This window comes from Camelus bactrianus, chromosome 1 (genome assembly GCF_048773025.1).
Source record: "Camelus bactrianus isolate YW-2024 breed Bactrian camel chromosome 1, ASM4877302v1, whole genome shotgun sequence".
Taxonomy (NCBI): domain Eukaryota; kingdom Metazoa; phylum Chordata; class Mammalia; order Artiodactyla; family Camelidae; genus Camelus; species Camelus bactrianus.
In genome coordinates, this window is record NC_133539.1 from 129,450,616 (window position 1) to 129,466,563 (window position 15,948).

At 42.9% G+C, this 15,948-nt stretch overlaps 1 protein-coding gene across 9 annotated transcripts in view; it reads right to left on the bottom strand.

Moving 5' to 3' along the window:
* Positions 1 to 4,253: 4,253 nt before the first annotated feature.
* The window catches only part of LOC141578906 (uncharacterized), a 203,937-nt gene continuing 192,242 nt past the window's right edge, over positions 4,254 to 15,948 (bottom strand). For 8 of the 9 annotated variants that reach the window (XR_012509805.1, XR_012509804.1, XR_012509803.1 and 5 more), the window contains 2 exons: positions 14,644 to 14,877; positions 11,885 to 13,813 (listed from right to left, as the gene is read on the bottom strand). The gene's annotated coding sequence lies outside the window, so the exon portion shown is untranslated. Of the gene's footprint in view, positions 4,867 to 5,474; positions 5,569 to 8,097; positions 8,344 to 11,884; positions 13,814 to 14,643; positions 14,878 to 15,948 lie in introns of those variants that run through there. The other variant, XM_074372869.1, reaches the window with a different exon arrangement.

Consider the following 15,948-nt stretch of genomic DNA (forward strand, 5'->3'; position numbering starts at 1 on the left):
ACAGAGTGATTCACAGATATTCTCCTATTTCATCTGTGCAATGACCTCTGGAAGGTAAGATTTCCTAGTTATGCTTTTTAATGTCTATTTTTAGCTCTGTCTAAAAGCAGATTGATTGAGCTCCATTTGCTCAGTTTAGAAGGCTGGACTGATTAATTGTGTCAGAACATTCCAGGAGGCAGAGGAAAGGAAGATACATGGGTTCTACATGATGGAAACTGCTCCTGAAATGATTTGACCAGCAGCCTTATCCATTTTTCCCAAGGCTGGAAACAGAACACAACCCAAGACATGGAAAACAGGGAGCCCATGTGACCACAGCCTTGGCATGTATAGTCACGGCTGTACTCCTGTGCCTTAGAGAGGAGGATGCTTTTGGTCTCTGTTCTACAAACTCTGTTTTGCTTCATCTCCACAGTGTCTTGTTTTATTGGCATATGCTGAAACTTGATTTACATTTCATAGCATTAAAACAAAAATCAAGATCTCTTTATCATTTATTAACTATTTGGTAAATAGTTTTTGGTGAATATTGAACTTTATTATTAGGTCTTACCATGGCAATGTACAACACCTAGTTCCCCAGATAACAGCAGTGGCTTAAACATGCTAAAATTGTATTTCCCTCTTACATAAAGAAGTCAAGCAATCGGTAGCCCAGGGCTGGTTTGCATGATGGCCACTGGGTCAGAGAACAAGATGCCTGTTATCTTCAGCCCATCAACATGATGGCCCAAATTGGCTGCCTGAGGGTCAACCATCAGGTCCACATTCCAGGAGCAGAAAGGAGGGAAGAAATATGCTTCAGTTCCCTTTTGGGATGGTTCTGTAAAGTCCCTTGTAGCTTTCCTGCTTTTATTTTGCTTTAGACAGAGGGCTGAGAGACAGCTTTCTATGAGGTAAGCTCAATTCAGGACCAGCCATCTCCCTGGAGGGGAGGGGAGGGAGTGGGCTGGAAGGAACCGATCATCCTGCACATGGTGTAATACACCACGATGAGCCGCCGGGGTCATCTGCAGTCCGTCCATTGCTTCGGGCTGCACTGAGCAGTTGGTAACGGTTGAGATTTTCACATAGAGGTGCGAGTATGCTGGACCAATTGCTCGGTTCATTTAAACTAGTGGCGACCAGAGCACGTTGGAAAACACATTTGTTCTCACCTTCTAGCCAGTGACCCTCCCGCCAGGTTTCTGTCCTGCTGTTCATTTCCACGTTATTTTCCAAGACTTCCAAAGGAAATGTAAGCAGCCTGATGCTCAAATGCTTTTCTGTGTGATTCCCCCCTTGTTCTTTGCAGGAACAATAAATTGCCTAGAGAAGAGTGGACGAAATTCCAACCCTCCATTTCTCTAAAGCTCTGAGATTTGGTGTTAGGAAATAGAAGAAAATTCCAGAAACACCCTTAAGAAACATTATTCTTTCAAATGTGATTTGGAACAGCAAAGGACAATATATTTTATAGAACAATTTTTAAGACAACTGAATTGGCAGTAAGTTGACATAATGAAACTTCCAACAATTCTTTATATTTCTCCTGGAAATTCCTTGGTTCTTGGTGTAAATTATTAGTAATTAATATCAGCTTTCTATTCTTTCTCTTCCTGTAGTTGTAGAGTTCACATGAAAATAGCACCTTGTGTCACTGAGAAAGCCTCCTGGTCAGCCTTCTAGTTAAACAGCTTGTGTGCGTTTCGGTGGCAGGTGTGCCAAATAGTAGTTTTCAGGCACTTGGGGGATGCCCATCACACCAGCACTGTGGGAGCCTATTTCTCACCCACGACCAGGTGAGACCCTCCTTTCCTCCGCTGCCTCGCCCAGCCCCCCGCATTCTGGTTCTTTCTCACCACCCATTTTCATCAGGTTCAGCCCTGCACAAGCAGAGCAAGTCTTGGTTTCTCAAAGACCAGGATCTTAGTTCTAGTCTTTCTGTTAAAGGGCAGTGTATAAAATCAGGCAAATTTATGTGTCTTTTGAGGCCTCGGGATCTCTGCAATTAAAACAAGAACTTGAGTTACAATACTATTCTTTTCCACTTCTGAATTTCTATAACTCCACACAATAGCTTTTTTATGAATTAGCTAAAAATGTTTCCAGAATATATTTTCCTAAGATTCACAAATATCTGTTACTTTATATTTAAAGGTGCTATATTTAAGAAATGGAATAATTATTTACTTTTAAAAAGTAATTTAAGTCAAGAAATGTTTGATAGTGAATGTTTACTATGAGTTCAAGTATGTAAGCTTAATTTTTGTGGTACTGTCGATAAACCACACAACGTGAGAGTTGTGGGTTAAGTTTTATCTGGGGCAAAATGAGGACCAGAGCCCAGGTGTCAGCATCTCAGAGAGCTCGGAGGAACTGCTCTGAATTTGAGGGGGAGTTCAGCATTATATGAGATTTCATTGAATGGGGACGTGCAGTCAAGTATACGTTAAGTCAGAGGCTGCTGCTAGTCGAGGAACAGGTGTCTCTGTTAATGATTTTAGTGCTTTTCTAGATAGGAGGAGATGCAAGAACTTGGGCTCATAAAATTTCCTGAAAATGTCTATCTGAAAGATTTTCTGCCCATTTTCCCAGAACACAGAGCACCCCATTCCTGATCTCCACCCTGAACTACTTTCAGAGGGTGTTCAAGGACAGCAGCTGCAGCGGCTCATGACTTAATCAAATCAGAGGCAGATGACAAGTGCCAATTTTTAGTTGACAATATGTATATATTGTAGGAAAAATGTTACTTTCCAACCCTACCCCTGTTTTACTTTTAGTTAGAGCTCAAATGATAGCTGTTAGATGACTTAAGTCAGATGAGGGGTGAAGGAGTCATCTCGTGAGCTGGCCAGTGCTCTATGTCAGCCTCCTTGATCACATTCAATTTTCTTTCTGTTCAAACAGCATGCATCTGATTTTATGAAGTTTGGAGCCTGTCCTGAGCACATGGGGTCTGGAGGTGGCCCTGTTCCTGTGGTCTTTGTTTATTCTGTGAATTATGGTGTGAATCTTTATGTGCCCAAGATTCATCATAATTTCAAACTTTAAAGATTTAAATATGGGAGCTGGATGCCAAGTTCTGGGAATAGATTTTCAGGATAACAGCCAGGATTGGTAAAAAGTAGGGAGAATGGATACAGCCTTTAAAAAAGAAAAGTTATTTTACAATTTCTGGCAGATAAATTAAAGTCCTTGTTGGGATTCTATCAGGAATGTTTAATTGGGAGACCTACGTCCCATTTTCATGAAATAAGATAATTTTATTATTTGTTTAGTGCCTACTGTCTAACAAATAATTATCCCCTTTGCATATAGTTTTATCGTTTAATCTCTACAAAGATTCCCTGGAGAACACACGTGTCACAGGTGAGGGAACCAAGATCATCCAGGGTAAGTGGCTGGAAGGCAGATGGGTTGGAGGGCTTACTCTCCTTCAGGCTGAGACAGAGACACCAAGGTTTATTGACAAGCATGTAGCTGAAGTGGTTTATTTAATACTTTGCTTCCTTGATGAATTGGATCTCTTGAAATTGTTTATGTCTGGCTTATCTTCCCCTCTCTCCTCTGCCTCAGGACTTCTCCTCGTAAGTAGTATGAATTCAGCCTGAGCTGATTCAGGAAAATCAGAAAATAAAAAATTAGCCCACACAAAGGACTGCTTAGTCCTTGTAATTCAGTACTTCCTAAAACTCTCAGAAACGCAAGGAAGGTGTGTTACCTCGGGGACTGAGTGCATTTGAAGAGTGAGAAATGTTAAGTGTGATCTGGTAAAGGTGCAGGATCTATAGACAAAGATCCGGGTTTGGATCCTGGCTCCATCAAGTACTGGAAACATGACCACCTAGAGCCTCAGTTTCTTCATGTGTTAAATGGGCTGATGGGGCTCACCTCCAAGTGGTCAGGTCAAAATTAGATGGTACGAGTGACTCTCAGGCAGAATGCTTGGCAAAGTGCTAGTTGCTCTTGCTGCTTTATAGTGTCCTCTTAGGTAATTCCGTTGTCCATTGGCTTGAGAATACCTCCTCATTTGATTTAAGAAAAATAGCATGCCTTAAGAATTTTAAAAATAAGGAATGAAGATTTACTGATTAATGCTGGGTATATTTTTATAGGTCATTTATTAAAAAAAAGTAGGAGTTCTCTAAACAGAATGTATTCAGTGTGCCTAGAATATGATTCAGTTAAAAATGATTTTCCTTTAAATACTTTCCAGAATTTTTCTGTGGTATTTTTCTTGAAAAGTACTTGAAGATTTCTGAGGATGTTTTACATTTAGAAAAGTTTATTCTTGTAACAATTGACACATTAAATAAATGATTCAAACCCTGGACATCATAAAGCCCTGGCTTTTTTTTTTTAATATATATAATTTTGGTGGTTAGTTCTATGACATTTTATTGGGTAGAATTATCTCCCATTTCCATTTTACAGGCAGAGAAGATGAGTCATACGATACTCACTATACAAGAGAAGCAGTGGCTGATTAATTTGGGCAGAAGAGTAAAACGGTGTGGAGAAAAAAATCCTTGACTCGCAAACTGGACGCATTCTGTGGTGCTGTGCAGCTGAAACGGATTTGATTTTGCTTCTGGGTTGTCCTACGTTTCGGCGCATGTGCCTGGAAATGTCTCTCGGGCAAAGATGCTTATTTAAGAAGGTTGTCATTGTAAATGTTCTTAAGAGGATTAAACAAATTCCACAGCAAATAAATGAACATGTTTGGAAGGTTTTCCACCCTCATGTAATTTCCAGAAAACAGACATGATTCACTTGCTAAACCAAACACACAGGTACAATAATGAGCCTGGTTCACATGACTGGACAGCACGGAGGGAGCCTCATCTATTGCCGTGGGTTACGCTGCAGTAACTGCACCTGAAATTTAATTAGAATTTATTTACAGCGAGTGCTGCTTCCGCGTTTTTCTCCCCAAAGTAAGGAAGCGCCCTCCTTGCCCGGCCATTAGTCTGCAGATCCCCGCGGCTCACACACTCCCCTGCTCATCAGGAGGCTGATGGAGCCAGTTTGCTTAGACACACTTAGCTACACTCGCAGCGGGGATCATCAGTCTCTTCTGTGTGTTGATCTCCACGTGCAGGGGAGAAAATCGACTTTTGCTGCCGACAAACGCTAATTGACTACCAGTTGTTTCAGAGGGACTGTGATGTTGAAAACTGGTGTCCCATTCATTTTTATATGTTGGATGCTGACAAATTTCACGGCAACAACTGCACGGTAAGTACACCCACCAGGGAGGGTGTCGGAGTTTGAATCTGTGTGTTTTAGTATTCAGATCCTGGCACTGGTCAGTTTACAGTGTTCTCGCTGGGTTTGGGAGACTGTTTCTGGAGCGATTTCTTTGGCTTCCAATAAATTTGCAAAGCCGTCTCCTTCAGTCGATTTCTGATGAGTTGAGTTGGGAGGGGCATGTGAAATTGGGGCGGGCAGAGAGGTGCAATGAAAACTAGCCACCATCTGGTTACCTTTCATTTTTTGTGGGCCAAAAATGCTTGTCTTCTTTTCTTTCCTCCTCCATCCATCCCTTCAGGTCAGGGAGTCGTCTTCAAGAATTTCTTCCTAAAATGTAAAGTAATGATGAAGGCAGTGTGTTTCTGTGGTTGATTTCATTTGATTTGCTTTCATTGTTAAAGATTTTCTGGTGAGGTTCTTATGAGCTCTTAAAAGCTGGAAGAGCAGCAATACCAAGGAGAGAAAGTCAGAGAAACGAGTCAGCGGCCCCTGTGAGGTCTGCAGGATGAAGGCAGGAGGTGGGGCGGAGGCAGCATCGTGGCCTCCCCTGCAGCCATGAGGGCAACGTGCGCATGTAAAGCCAGCGTCTCTTGTCACCATGTGTTCTAACAGGACTCCCACTAAAGGAATGCTAGGAGATTTGGGGAGGCCTTACCTTTTACCCTCTTGCCAAACATCTTTAATGCTGACTGTATTTATTCAAGATGACACAGAGATCACCTGCAGAGTGTGAGGAAGCGGTGCTTGCTTCCTGACTTGCCCGCCCCAGGCTCACTCATCAGACACCTGATTCTTGCAGGCACTGCAGTGCCCGTGGGGGGCGCTCTGCTCCTGGGGGTCTCTGCTCCTGTGGGGGGAGCTCTGCTCCTCGGGGAGCTGGGCACGGGAGTGCGCACATTGGAGCCGGTCGCACCATCGCTGATCCCACTCCAAATGGTGAGATGAGCCCTTTGTGTAAGTAGTAGAGGTGGGATCCAGAGTCTTCCTGTGTCTAAGGAGTTCTGCAGTAAAGCCAACTTGGAGGAAAGAAAGAAAATGCCTACTGTCCCATGACTGTGTCCTAAGGGTTTAAAGCTCACTGTGGAGCACACGTGAGATCTCCTTCAGTAAATACTCTGGGGTCTTGATTCTGACTTGTCTTGAATTTGGCATTCTCATGTTATTTCTCTTAAAATATGTCTAAGCAATCATTTTTGTGTGATTTTTATGTGTGCGTAAGGGTCCTGAAGAAACTGTTGTGGATGGAAGTGTGGGCATCAGTGGTACCAGAAGGCCTGGTGGCCCTGGGGGCTGCCCGAGCTCCACACCATTTGTTACCAGCAGTCTTTCAGATTGCATCTTATTCCAGAGCTCATCGGGGCTCCCATCTCTCACTACGTGTCTTGAGAGAATATTTGTTCAGAGGGGAGGGGATGGGGTGCTTCCAAGTTTGGGTTCTGGGATTCCCTGTCTAAAGGTGGCACTGGCACAAATCATTTATTCATGGAGTAATGAAGCCCCCCAGTCTCGTGGCTAATTGGGACTCCCTGTCCTTCTTCATGTTAGGAGCTGGAGGGCATGGGTTAGGCCCCCAAAGCTGTTTTTTGGTGAGATTTCAGCCCTATCACACCACCTGGGTTGTCCCGTTTCAGTCACATGACTTTGATTTTTGCAGGTAGGTGTGAATCCTGTATAGTGCCTGGGACTTCCAGGTTTCCCCTACAGTAGGGACACTGAAGAAAGTTCACCCCATAAGGTGTGTTCGGGGGCCTCGAGGACAAGTAGGGACCCACAGACAGATGTCTGGATGGGTGGCGATCAGGCCCGAGTCTTGGAAGAACAGAGATTCCATTACTGTTTTAACAGTGAAATTAAAGGAGTAATTCTGGAAGGTCTGATGCAACTGAGATTAAAATTATTATATGGTTTTTATTGTTAGCAGGAGTGGTTTTTAACCCTTAGACCCACTCCCCCCTATTTATAATAAATATTTTGTAACCTTTCTTTTCTGGTGCCCGGAAGTGAACGTCATAGAAAATGTAACCTAACTATAAATATGATAAACAAATAGACAGGTTGATGGAAAGATGTGGTGTCTAAATTCTTATATTATGGGGTATTTTATATTCTATGCTAATTAGTGACCTCTCAGGACAAAAGGAACAAACAAAGGGAGTCACTTCTAATAAACTATTTTTCCAAGCCTTACCTAACTGGGAAACAAGTGGCTTCAGAATGTTAGAGCACCTCCCATGTCCCCGGGGATATCTCCTTGTCAGAGTTACACTTGCTGATGGTGTCCTGTGCTAAGTGCAAGCAAATGCGGTTCGGAAGCTGCCCAGGGGCTGACTCCGGGGATTCCTTCTCCGTCGCAGCTGTGAGGGAGCCTTGTCTTTCCTGACCACAACCACAGAGGCGATTTTGAATCTCTTAAAACTGCCATACCAGTGTATATCACAACCCTCACAAGATACGTTGAATAAAGTAGAAAACTTTAAGTGTCTCCTTTAGGACAGAAATAGGGTATAAAAGAAATAAATTAAAAAATTCTAGTGCCCGAAAAAGTGCTACATTACACTGGCTGCATTATAAGGTTAGAAAACTTCATTACCGTTTTACACACCACATCTTGTAGTTAGATTTTATTTATCTTTTTTTCCCTAAAGAAAAAACAATCATTTGATGAGTTCTTGTGTCAGAGGTGACGAGCAGAGAGCGAGTGTAAAACCGGGAATCGTGGTGCTGGTTAGTCTAAGACCATCTCTGTCACTGCGCAGATCATCTTTACTCATTTTACTGCACTTTTTGGAATCACCTTCTCACTTGGAAAAACCCCTGTGACAGTTGGATTTGCTAGTAAAACAATTATTTTCTTACCTAGAACATCAGTGATGTTTTCAAGATGATAAAAAAAATTTGCCCATGGCATTTAAACAGTTGCTTGTTGTCGTAACTCATGGCTCACGGTCTCGTATTTGTCACAATTGGAGAACTGTGTTTTCTTTGTGCAAATTCTCATTGCTTTGGTGACGCAGGGACACTTGTCCTTACTGGATGGAGTATGATAGTAGTTTTTTGCATTCTCTCCCTAAATCTGGAGTCCTGTGTTATGTTTCCTGTTAACTTAAAAAATAGGAATATTGTTATTTACCTAAATATCTAACCTCACACCAGTGGTGCATATCAAATTGGTCCAAATAGGAATTCCAATGTTAAATGAAACAGTAATTTCACAACCCACTTTTCCAAAAATTTGGATTGATGGTTCAATTATACCAGGGACATTAGCTGTTTTAATTGAATCAATCATTGCTTTCTTCAATAAAATTTTCCATTCTATCTGCTCTTTTGGTTTATTGTTCTTCAGTGTTTCATTTGCTTTCTTTCCCAAAAATATATGATTTTGGCTTTTGTCATTGAAAACCCTTACTGGTTTTGCTACCTCATGCTGGAGAGGAAGGCTTGTGACTGTTTTATTGTCACTGGTTTCATGGTTGTATGAGTGCTTAATGCCACGTTGCAGGGGTGTGGAGACCTAATGAATTGTGTACATAAAAGGCTTAGTCTACACTGAGTGCAGGGTTAGTGTTCGCAGTCCATGTCATCAGTATCATAATTAATCCATTACAATCATCGTCTATTAATCAGTGTTTTCCTTCTAACGTCTCCAGGAGAGGAAATGTAGTAGTCTAAATGCAAATCTTTGCCAAACTTTCAGTCAATTCAAAACCTTTAAAGCTTTGCTGTAATAGGACTGTGTGCCTTCTATCCCTAATTCTGCTCCTCCTGACCCAGGACGCGGTCTCCACAGCTGGTGATCCGTGAGACACTGGATTCTTGATCCCATGGCTCTGTGTGTTCTGAGACATCTGGGGACTTCAGCACTGTTTTAGGGGCTTTGGGTCCCACCTCTTCATAGCATTGCTGAGATGAGATCTGTGGGTTCACCCTCATTCTTGAGTGTATTGTGCATTTTTTCTAGAACCAACACACGCCACCGTGGCAGCACTGCTTTGACCACGTGCTGGGGCAGCGTGTGCTTGTCAGTTCTTGGGTTTAAATTTTCTGTTCAAATTTCTAAAATGGGGTATATTGACAGATACACTCCATGTAAACAGAAGCTCTGTGGGGTTTTCAGCAACTTCTAAGAGCATAAATATTCCTGAAGCAGCTAATCTTCCTCCCAACAAGTGAGGAGCAAGCCGGCAAGTCCTGGGCGCCTGTGGCGGCCAAGCTGTGCAGCCCAGGCTGCTCACCGAGGAGCAAGGATAAAATCTTAAAAACCTACTTCCATGCTGTCTTTCACAGAATCTCAGAAATGAACGTTTTAATATCTAAAGAGGGGTGATTTTTTAAAATAAATTTTTTATTTTTTTCCTTTTTCAGTTTTATCAGGTAGAATTTTTACAGTTCAACGTCACATACACATATTGCATGTAAATACATGTATAGAGCATACTGCATTTTTTAGTTTACATATATGTACTAATTATTGTTTCTAAGAACAGATTAGAGCTTCAGATTTTTAAAATTAGTTACCAGAGGAATAAGGACATCTACAAAAGAATAAACAGAATATGGTAATCCAATCACAAAGGACAGTCAGATGTGCTTGCATATATTCAAGAAATCAAAACAATATTTAGTTCATTTGTGGTCTTATTATTATTGCTCTTAATTTTAGATTCCCCATAAATGAAGTCATATGGCATTTTTCTTTCTCTTTCCACCCCACTTCACTTAGAATGATAGTCTTCAGGTCCATCCATGTTGCTGCAAATGGCATCTTTTATGGCTGAGTAGTATTCCATTGTATATATGTATCACCTCGTCTTTATCCAGTCATGTGCTGATGGACATTTTTGCTGTTTACATGTTCATTGTTCTATGTCCCTTCTGGCAACAATTACGGATTTTAAATATTTTCCACCTTAAAATCCTTCCTGAAGGAGATGTGGTAACTGGAATCAAAAACAGTTACAGCACAGGGTTGTTTGTGATGGGCCCTGGGGGCTTGGTAGAAAGGTTGGCAGAAAGGATTTCAGATTCTGATCAAATGAGTCCTCCTCTTGTAGCCCTGCTGACCGCCTCTCTCACGGCCTGCCCTGCAAGTCTGACCAGTCCCTTTTGTGAATCCTACTGTATTGTGCACAAATTTTGTCCAACTGGTGTCATCCAGTAGGGACCTTAAGTGAGGCACCCAAACTCCTGTGTTGGTTTCTTCCATCAGCCCTTAACTTCCTTGGGAGCCAGGACTGTCTCATTGCCCCAAGGATCCCTAATGCCTAGTGAGATGCCTGATAAAGCTGGTACTTAACGAGCACATGGGTCAAATGGAAAAACCTGATCAAAAAAAGGCCCTCATTTTTCAGACATGCCTACTTGAGCACATAGGGTAAAATGACATGTCTTCTTGGATTTGCTGTCAAATACTTCAACAAAGGACAAATAAAGGAACAAAGGTCTGAATAAAGGAAATATGGAAAAGTTTGTGAATTCCTTTATCTGGGTGATGGGCTGATTGTACTATACTTACTGATGTATACTTAAGTTAGTTTATAATTTTACTGTCATTAGCTGAATAGCAAGTATTAAAACGTATTAATTGAAAACCTTAGAACTGAACAAACTTACCCCACACAAAATCCTTAATATCCTAGTAGTTTGTCTTTCAGAAATCTTTTCCCACAAAGACAAGAAAAAAGGGAAAGGCAGATCCGTGCAGTATTTCCACGTTGTCAAAGACCAAAGGCCGATACAAAAGAAGAGATTGTAAAAAAGATAAAGAGGCTGAAATCAATGTCCGGGAAACCTAGCTAACAATCCTAAATGGCCCAACTTAACTAACCTCAGCACTGCTGCATCAAGAATGGGGCAAATAGCACCTAGTGGATTTTTTTTTTTAATAAATAAATAATAATCCAGTTCCTACCACAGGCAATTATGAGAAGACTGATTATAATTTCTAACACCAACTATTGTACAAATCATAATTTCTACTTGATTCAAACTGCTTCTTCTATAAAATTTGAATCTTTTTATTCTTAAGACAAATTTGTGGCCTATGACCTAGTGATAAAATTTTCAACTCGCTTGTATTCAAAAAGTTCACCATAGTGAGAGTTTATTACATCAAGTATTCCTTTTTGGGAAACCCATGTGCCTTGTCACTCTCTTTCATAAGATTTCCTGTGGAAAATTCAATCCTTCATTCAGGAAAAGTCTGAGCAATATATCTCATGGAAAACCTTCATAAAATGCAACACAAGAAAATGAAAATGACAGTGAGCAGCCCGTGAAGCCGGCAGACACACAGTGCATGGCTGTGTTCCCGCCTCGACTTTCTGTAACCAGCAGGGAAAATGTGCATTTCAAGAAATAGACATAAACACTTTTCAGGACCTGAGCACACAATTTCCCTTTCAGGGTTTAGTGGGCTTCCATTTAATTCTATGAGAAATGTTTAAAACAACAGAACAACAGCTGAGATAGGGTTTAAAGTAACTTTCATGTCTTAGTGAAAATAAAGCCAACTGATAGTTATTATTTTTACTTTATTTGATCTCACTCTCTTACTTTACCTCCCCAACCTCCTCCAGAAAATGATTGTGAACATCCCCTCCTGTGTCAGAAGGCTAAGTAGAAAGTACCAATGAAATGGAGGTTTGCTTTGTTGTTTTATTTTTCAAAACAAACATGTTTCATTCATGTGATTTAATAATTAACATCAGAAACAAAGTCTACTCAATAAATGGTAGCCAAAATATGTCATCATAGCTGCTCATCAGGTTTAGCCCCACGTTACACACTTTTACATGGACATGTGCCATGTGCTGTCATGGGAAACGGTGAGTGGGGACAGGGCCTCTGTTCTCACAGGGAACACGGCCTGGTGGGGGAGGTGTTGTTCAATCATTGCCCTTTTTTTTTAATGTACTTAGAAATTATGGGAAATGCTATTTAAAAAGAACAAAATGAGTCAATGAAAGTGAAAAATACAAGGACAGCTTTTAGGCTGAGGGAAGACAGGAAACCTCTTTGAAGAGCTGACACTCCACTGAGACCCAAAGGACAACTCCGGTGCTGCAGGTGAAGGGCAGGGACACATTGATAAAGGGCTGATATCCAGAATATACCAAAATCTCTTTAAACTCAAAAAGAAGGATGAACAACCTGATTAAAAAATGAGCAAAATGCCTGAACACAGACCTCATCGAAGAAGAAATCTAGATGCCAAAGAAGTCTATGGAAAGATGCTCCACAGCATCTGTCATCAAGGGGCTGCAGACTGAAACAGCGAGGTACCACTGCACACCTGTCAGAACTGCCAAAACGCAGAACACTGACAGCACCGAATGCTGGTGAGGATGTGGAGCGTCAGGAAGTCTCATGCATTGCTGGTGGGAATGTAAAAGGGCCCAGATACTTTGGAAGACGGTCTGGCAATTTTTTACAAAACTAAACGTACTCCTAACATATGATCCGGCTACTGTGCTCCTTGGTGTTTACTCGACGAAATGGAAACTTATGTCCACACACAAAACTGCATACAGATGTTAATAGCAGCTTTATTCATAATCACCAGAACTCAGAAGCAACTAAGCTGTTCTTCAGTAGGTGAATGGATAAACTGTGATCCAGCCAGAAAATGGACTATTATTTGGTGCTAAAATGAAATGAGTTATCAAGGCATGGAAAGACATGGAGGAACCTTAAATGCTTATTACTAAGTGAAAGAAGCCAATCTGGGAAGGTTCCGCAACTGTCTGATTCCAACTATATGGTGTTCTGGGAAAGGGAAAACCACAGAGACTAAAAGATCAGTTGCTCTCAGAGGCTAGAGGGGAAGGAGCAATGAATGAGGTGCAGCACGGAGCATTTTAAGGTCACTAAGACAGACTACTCTGTATGATGCTGTGACGGTGGATACATGTCATTGCACATCTGTCCAAACCCACAGAGTGCACACCACCAAGTGTAAATCCTAGTGTCAAGTCTGGGCTCTGGGTGATGATGACGTGTCAGTGCAGGTTCACCCATTGTCACAAATGCACGCTCTGGTGCAGGCGTCAATAGTGAGGAGGCTGTGGGGACAAACTGCAGTTCATACACCGAATCCAGCCCCAGCCACCACTGTTAATAATGCTCTGTGGGTGTGTGGAATGTCCGGCTGCTCTGGCGTCTGAACAGCAGAGCTGAGCAGCTGCACCAGAGATCAGGAGGTTTGCAGACCCTGAAATACTTACTCCCAAGCCCTTGACAGAAAAAGTCTGCTGAGCCCTGTTCTAAACGAATCAGAATTCACCCTGATGAGACAGGAAAGCAGGGCCCAAACCAGGCATGGTTAATGGGACTGAAGCAATGTTTTAGTTCCAACACCTTTGCTGAAGTCCTGCAGATCCAGCGACAGACTGTAGCCAGGAAGCATCTGCAGAAGGAGTCGGTAGCAGGCCTTCCCACCAGGCTCTGGGATGCCGGGGGCCGCGCGCTGAATGGGGGCCACCTGCTTGAAGAAGGCGGACTTGCGTTGGAAGCCGATCAAATCATAGAGCTCGGAGAGGATGCTGCACTGCTGAATTCTCTCCTAGGAATGCTGAAGCACAGGGAGAAAAGCAACAAGCATCTGAACGAAACATGTAATTGAAAAAAGACCCGTAAAAAATTTTCCCTTATAACAGAGACCCAACGACACAGGAAGGAAGAGGAAGGCTGACTTCATGCACTGATGGGACCGGATGCAGAAATGCAGGGACGCAGCGCTGTGCAGACGCTCCAGACCCACTCTGGGCCCCACCTTTCCGAGTTCCGCCTCTCCTTTTACTAGAAAGATCCGTATTCCCTGAAACAGAGGAATCTGCTACCTAAACATGGGACACAGAGATGGGAAAGAGGAAAAGGAAGGGAAAGTAAAGGAACAACAGTTCATCTAGACCCTAGGGTTTGGGCGGGACTTTTACCAAACACACAACCTCTCAAAGCACAGAGCACACAGTGAGAGGCTGACAGAGTGTCTGCGACTTCTGCTCCTTAAACACCAGCTACCTGCCAGCACACGCTGTGCCCGTTACTGAATCATTACAATCATTTCAGAAACTATTACTACCCCGGCTCACAGGCAAGGAAATCTGAAATTCGGGGAGGAATTATTATCATCCTGGACAAATTCCCACGGCCCAGAAGTGTCAGAGCCTCCGGCAGACCCTGGACTAAAATGCTCCTCATCACCACGGGCCCTGAGCCTCAGGCTGAGGCCACGTCATGTCTGCACGGGCCCAGAGCACGAGTCTGTGGGACAGGGAGTGGTCCCACTTGAAGTGCCAGGCCAAGGCCCTCAGGAACCTATGTAATGTAACCAAATCCCCAAACTCATTTCTAACACACTGCCCTGTCCGGGAGGACTGCTCGGTACATCTGGCTTATCACCTGTGCACAGGCTTTGAAGGGGCCCAGACAGTGACGTGACGACCCAATGGAAGTGGCTCGGAGACCGCTTCATCACAGGACAGACTCTCCCGGCTTCCAACGTTAACTCTCCATTCCATTTCCAACTGGAAAGTAACTTTAGACTTGTTTTCCTCTCCAGAAACAAAGACAGTGGTAACATCAGCGGGAAACTCAAGACTGAGGAAGAGTCTCCTGGCCATTTGGAAGGATAGGCTGGGGAGGGAACAGAGACAGGGATCAGAAAGACCCGTGTTCCAGTCCAAAGTCTGCACATCACTCGCTTTGACAGTTTCCTTATTAATACAGGTGATAAAATCTAATTATGATTGTTGGGAAAACTAAATGAAATAACGTATGCCACTAGCATAGGTGTAAAATCCTCCATGAGTGTTCCAGAAATGGACGTGACCATGGTTAGATACTGTCTGCCAAGTCTTGTGTGCTAAGTTCACATCAGCCAGCCAGAGATGTGCCAGAGAATGCCTCAACAGCCAGCAGCCTTCTCCAACTTGGAAACTCACAGTGTCCGAAGTACAGGCAGCGGTGGATGCTTTGGGACACTCTGGAGGTAACACTCCAGTGATGACTTTAAAAAGCTGGGGAGAATTTAGGGGACCATACAGTTCAAATACAGAAAACTCATTCCATGTCTACAAATATTCATCTCGAGCCATGATGATTCAGAGAGGAAATACATATTCAAACGTTCATCATTTTCCCACATAAGTGCATCAAAACAATTTGGAAAGAATGTAACTTTCTTTTCTAGATCACACAGTGGTTATTACAAGGTTTGTACTGAAAGCCCTCCGTGTAAATCATCTGCAAACATAACTGGGTCCATTATCAGTCATCATCATTTGAAGGGAAGGATGGAAAAGAACAAAGCCAAGCTAATACGCTCCGGTATTTTGTTGCGTTATGATGTCACAGAGGAGACGGACAGGTCATCAAGGAACCACTCTGCCGTGATCACGGAGCCGGAGAGCGGGATGGGCGGCAAGATGTATGGCGCAGCCATAGCTGTGCCCGCGCTTCTAGGCAGGTACCCCGTCACTTCGACAAGGTGTCAAAAGTGTATGCCCACGTCCTCATCACCTGTCATGCATTAAAGAGAAATGGAAACCTATAAACGGCCAATAACCTCGGTGGGTACACCGTCCAAAGAGCAAAGTCACAGTTTGACAACTGGTCATCCCGGTTCCCTGGGATTCATTATTGGAGAACCTTAAAAACCACTCCTCTGTCCTCAAGAAGTGCTGCCTACTTGTCCTATCTTTGGCT